The following is a 6027-nucleotide window of genomic DNA, read 5'->3' as shown; positions in this document are numbered from 1 at the left end:
TTCCCTGGGACCCAGGCTCAGCAGCAGTTCCAGCCTTTCTGTCACCCACAGTGTGGGTTATATGCGAATATCCTATTTGCTCAAGGTGAGCGGCCACTACCTAGGGGCAAGTCCTGCCCGTTCACTGTGACTTTGTTTTAATTTGTTATCCCTGTTTAGTGGTAACGCACAAGGCGCCTGTGTCGGTCTCTCTTTTTTTCTCTCCCACTCTCAGGCATATTTACATTGAAGATAGCCATTTTTGCAAAGAAGATGGTGGCCAGTATGTATCATGATGGACTGAGAATCAGTCCTTGGAATTCCGGTCCAGATAAGGGGATAGTGAGAAAAATATACAGTGAAATCTCACAAAAAGACCACTTCCTTATCTAGACCAGATTTTGTGTGATGGATTTTCAGGCTACCAGATATTATACATAATGACCATTTTCTTGGAGAAGACCACCCTAATGGAAGACTTTATAATGCAATATTGGGAGGAATTCTTTAAGATGTGTCTGGTCTAGACAGACAGATGGATAAATAGATAGATAGTTAGATAGATAGATAGAAACAAATGCGCACTCAGTTGGTTCCAGTGTATAATAAGGTGTTTATTTTCCCAATTACAGTGAAGGACAGAAACATTGCTGCCTTCAATATAGGAGACTATAAGACCTTATGTTCTAGAATCGATTGAGTGCTACATCATTCAACCCTATACAAGTGAACTCTGATCAAGTGTTGGATGCTGGCATCCTTCTTGTATTTGGTTTGCCTGATGGAAGTTTTTTGCAGAGATAGATATAGGATTTTAACCCGTTATTGCGTTTTCATTTTTTCCTCCTCGCCTTCTAACCCCTTAAGGACCAGCCCATTTTCACCTTAACCCCTTAAGGACCCAGGGTTTTTCCGTTTTTTGCATTTCCGTTTTTTCCCCTCCTTACCTTTAAAAAATAAATAACTCTTTACATTTTGTACCTAAAAATCCATATGATGGCTTATTTTTTGCGCCACCAATTCTACTTTGCAATGACATCAGTCATTTTACCCAAAAATATACGTCGAAACGGAAAAAAAATCATTGTGAGACAAAATTGAATAAAAAAAACTCCATTTTGTAACTTTTGGGGGCTTCAGTTTCTACACAATACATTTTTCTGTAAAAAATGACACCTTCTCTTTATTCTGTAGGTCCATACGATTAAAATGTTACCCTACTTATATAGGTTTTATTTTGTCGTACTTATGGAAAAAATCATAACTACATGCAGGAAAATGTATACGTTTAAAATTGTCATTTTCTGACCCCTATAATTTTTTTATTTTTCCGCGTATGGGGCGGTATGAGGGCTAATTTTTTGCACTGTGATCTGAAGTTTTTAGCAGTATCATTTTTGTATTGATAGGACTTATTGATGATTATTTTATAAATTTTTTTCATTATATAAAAAGTGACTATTTTGGACTCTGGAATGTTTTTGCGCGTACGCCATTGACCGTGCGGTTTAATTAACAATATATTTTTATAATTCGGACATTTCCACATGCGGTTATACCACATATGTTTATTTTTATTTACACAGTTTTTTTTTTAAATGGGAAAAGGCGGATGATTCAAACTTTTATTAGGTAAGGGGTTAAATGATCTTTATTCACTTTTATTTTTTTTTTGCAATGTTATAGCTTCCATAGGGAACTATAACACTGCACACACTGATCTTTTACATTGATCAATGGTTTCTCAAAGGAAACCATTGATCAATGATTCTGCGGCTTGACTGCTCATAAGGAGTGCAATAGTAAAAATTAGTTTTAATGAGAGTTACCCTTTAATACCCCACAGGTGTTTGACGACTTTTCGTTAAAGTCGGATGTGTAAATGAAAATTTTTTTTCCACTAAAATGCAACTTTTTCCCCAAATTTTAAATTTTTACAAAAAAGGAGAAAATGCCCCCAAAATGTGTAACCCAATTTCTATGGAAATACCCCATGTGTGGACGTCAAGTACTTTGCTGGCGCACTACAATGCTGAGAAGAGAAGGAGCGCCATGGAGCTTTTGGAGAGAGAATTTGGATGGAATAGAAGTCTGGGGCCTTGTGCGTTTACAAAGCCCCTCCGTGTGCAAGAACTGTGGACCCCCCCACATGTGACCCTATTTTGGAAACTACACCCCTCACAGAATTTAATAAGGAGTGCAGTTAGCATTTACATCCCACTGGCATTTGACAGATCTTTGGAGCAGTGGGATGAGCAAATGAAAAATTAAATTTTTCAATTTCATGGACCACTGTTCCAAAATGGACCTGTGGGGCGTAAATGCTCACTGTACCCCTTATTACATTCCGTGAGGGGTGTAGTTTCCAAAATGGGGTCACATGTGGGGGGTCCATTGTTCTGGCACTATGGGGGCCTTCAATTCTCTCCAAAAGCCCAACGGCGCTCCTTCTCTTCTGAGCATTGTAGTTTGCCCGCAGAGCACTTTACATCCACATATGGGTGGGGTATGTTCTTACTCAGAAAAAATGGGGTTACAAATTTTGGGGGGCTTTTTGTTCCTATTTTCCCTTGTGAAAATGAAAAATTTAGGGTAACACCAGTACAATTCGTCAAACACCTGTGGGGTGTTAAGGCTCACTATACCCCTTGTTACGTTCCGTGAGGGGTGTAGTTTCCAAAATGGGGTCACATGTGGGTATTTATTTTTTTTGCTTTTATGTCAGAATCACTGTAAAATCAGCCACCCCACTGCAAATCACCACTTTAGGCCTTAAATGTACATAGTGCGCTCTCACTCGTGAGCAATGTTGTGCGTCCGCAGAGCATTTTACGTCCACATATGGGGTAATTCTCAGGAGTTTGCGTTACAAATTTTGGGGGTCTTCTTTTTTCCTTTTACCTCTTGTGAAAATAAAAAGTACGGGGCAACACCAGCATGTTAGTGTAAAATATATATTTTTTACACTAACAGGCTGGTGTAGACCCCAACTTTTCCTTTTCATAAGGGGTAAAAGGAGAAAAACGGTAAAAGGAGTACGGAAATGCCCCATATGTGGCCCTAATCTGTTTCCTTGGAATACGACAGGGCTCCGAAGTGAGAGAGCGCCGTGCGCATTTGAGGACTAAATTAGGGATTGCATAGGGTTGGACATAGGGGTATTCTACGCCAGTGATTCCCAAACAGGGTGCCTCCAGCTGTTTCTAAACTCCCAGCATGCTTGGACAGTCAATGGCTGTCCGTAAATGCTGGGAGTTGTTGTTTTGCAACAGCTGGAGGTTCGGTTTTGGAAACACTGCTGTACGATACTTTTCCATTTTTATTGGTGGGACAGTGTAAGGAGGTGTATATGTAGTATTTTACCCTTTATTATGTGTTAGTGTAGTGTAGTATTTTTAGGGTACATTCACACTGGCGGAGGTTTACTGGTGAGTTTCCCGCTAGGAGTTTGCTCTGCCGCAGCTCAAACTTGAAGCAGGATACTCACTGTAAACCCGCCTGTGTGAATGTACCCTGTACATTCACATGGGGGGGCAAACCTCCACCTGTTGCAAAACTACAACTCACAACATGCACTGACAGATCGTGCATTCTGGGAGTTGTACTTTTGCAACAGCTGGAGGCACACTGGTTGGAAAACCTTCAGTTAAGTTCTGTTATCTAACTCAGTATTTTCCAACCAGTGCGCCTCCAGCTGTTGCAAAACTTCAACTCCCAGCATGTACTGATCACCGAAGGGCATGCTGGGAGATGTAGTTATACAACAGCTGGAGGTACGCAACTACAACTCCCAGCATGGCGAGACAGCTGTTTGTGCATGCTCGTAGTTGTAGTTTTGCAAGATTTAGACGGCCACGGTTTAGAGACCACCGCACAGTGATCTCCAAACTGTAGCCCTCCAGCTGTGGCAAAACTACAAATCCCAGCCTGCCCAAACAGCAAACAGCTGTCTGGGCATGCTGGGAGTTGTAGTTTTGCAACATCTGGAGGGCTACAGTTTAGAGACCACTGTATAGTGGTCTCCAAACAGTAGCCCTCCAGATGTTGATAGGCAACTCACCGGCTTCCGTAGTCTGCACCCGGGAGCCAGCCGCACGTCATCGCCGGCGCGCTGCCGCCTCCAATCGCTGCTGCTGCCGTCGATGATAGGTGATCTCAAGCGCCAGTCACAGGAAAATTCCCCTGTTCTGCCCGGACTACTGTAGGTAGGCAGAACAGGGGATCCAAACTTTAACTCCCTTGCCCCCGATCTGCTATTGGTCAGTCGCTTCTGACAACCAATAGCAGGGATAGGAGGAGTGGCACCCCTGCCACCTCCTATCCCTTCAGGGGGATCGTGGGTGTCTTGGACAGCCCCGAGCCCCCTTATTTTCCGGGTCACCGGAGACCCATATGACCCAGAATTGCCGCAGATCGCTTGATAAGTACTAGGGAGCGAGGACATACCTGAAAGCCCCGGGTCCCTAAGTGGTTAAAATCAATAACTCTCCCAATTTTCCATTAACATTATTTACAGGACTAATTGTACTTTGTAATGGCATCACTCATTTTACAACATAATGTATGGTGAGGCCAAAAAAATGAAATTGAAATAACAAAACAAAACACCATTAGGCGTTTCTACGCAGTGCAATTTTAGGCAAAAATACACATTATCTCTATTCTGTGGATCATACAATTACAATAATACACAACTTATATAGGTTTTGTTTTATTTTATTTTTGTAAGAAAATTAGTGTGCTTAAAATTGTCCTTTTCTGACCCTTATAACTTTTTATTTTTCCATATACGGTCCTGTGTGAGGATAATTTTTCACTGTGATCTGTAATTTTTATTGGTACCATATTTGTTTTAGTGGGGCTTTTTAGATCGCTTTTTATTACTTTTTTTCTATTATATGAAGTGACCATCTGCAATTCTGGACTTTGGTATTTTTTTTACGTCTATGCCATTCACCATATGGTTTAATTAATATTATATTTTACTAGATTGGACATTTACGCATGTGCGATACCACATATGTTTACATTTATTTACATTATTATTATTATTTTTTTAAATGGGTAAAGGAGAGTAATGTAAACCTGTATCAGGGGGGGTTTATTCATATTTCTTACTTTATTTTTTATTCCCCACAGGGGATTTTAACATGCCATCTTTAGATTGCTAACACTGTTCAGTGCTGTGCTATTGCACAGCATTGATCAGTGTTATCTGTGCTCTGCTGCTCAGCCTGCCTAAGCAGACTGGAGCAACAGAGATAAGAGCAGACGTCACAAGGGACAGTTAAGGACCCTCCAGCTGTCATGGAAGCTGATCAGGACCCTGTGATTACCCTGCGGCGGTCCCGATCAGCTTACACAACCTACCATCCATAGACAGTAAGGTACTTTAGGTCCCGTGATTAACTTTGATCGGGGGACCAGCTCCAATGCTGGTCATCCCTTTCTATACGTCCTATAGTGAAAAAGGGTTAAAAAGTTGTATATTATAATATTTAATTATTATTATATTTAAGCATTCACACTCAAAGTGGATATACGGGCAGCAATATTTTTTTTTTTATTGGAGTCAGGAAGGGGGTAAAAATAAAAACGTATACTTACATTCCTTGCTCCCCTGCTTCAGCTAATATCACAAAGCTCTGGTCCCTGCTGTGTGGCTCTTCCAGGCTTGGGGATATGATAGCATAGGCCCAATCAGGAAATCAATGCTGAGGCAGAGCACTTTTTGCTAAGCAGGCTTATGACATCATATTCCTGAAAGTGCCACGCAGCAGAGACTGGAGTTCCGTAATATTGTGGTGGTGGTGGGGGAGTGGGAAAGGTAAGTATAAATATTATATTTTTTTTACTATTTTCCTTACCATGAAGAAAATGGGGGAGATTTATAAAAACCTGTGTAGAGGAAGAGTGGTGCAGTTGCCCATAGCAACCAACCAGATGGCTTCTTTAATTTTCAGGGGCCTTTTTGAAAATGAAAGAAGCAACCTGATTGGTTGCTATGGGCAACTGCACCACTCTTCCTCTACACAGGTTTTAAAAAAA

Source organism: Hyla sarda, chromosome 7 (genome assembly GCF_029499605.1).
Source record: "Hyla sarda isolate aHylSar1 chromosome 7, aHylSar1.hap1, whole genome shotgun sequence".
Classification (NCBI taxonomy): Eukaryota; Metazoa; Chordata; class Amphibia; order Anura; family Hylidae; genus Hyla; species Hyla sarda.
The sequence above is the reverse complement of the archived record's forward strand: the minus strand, read 5'-3'. Positions refer to the sequence as shown.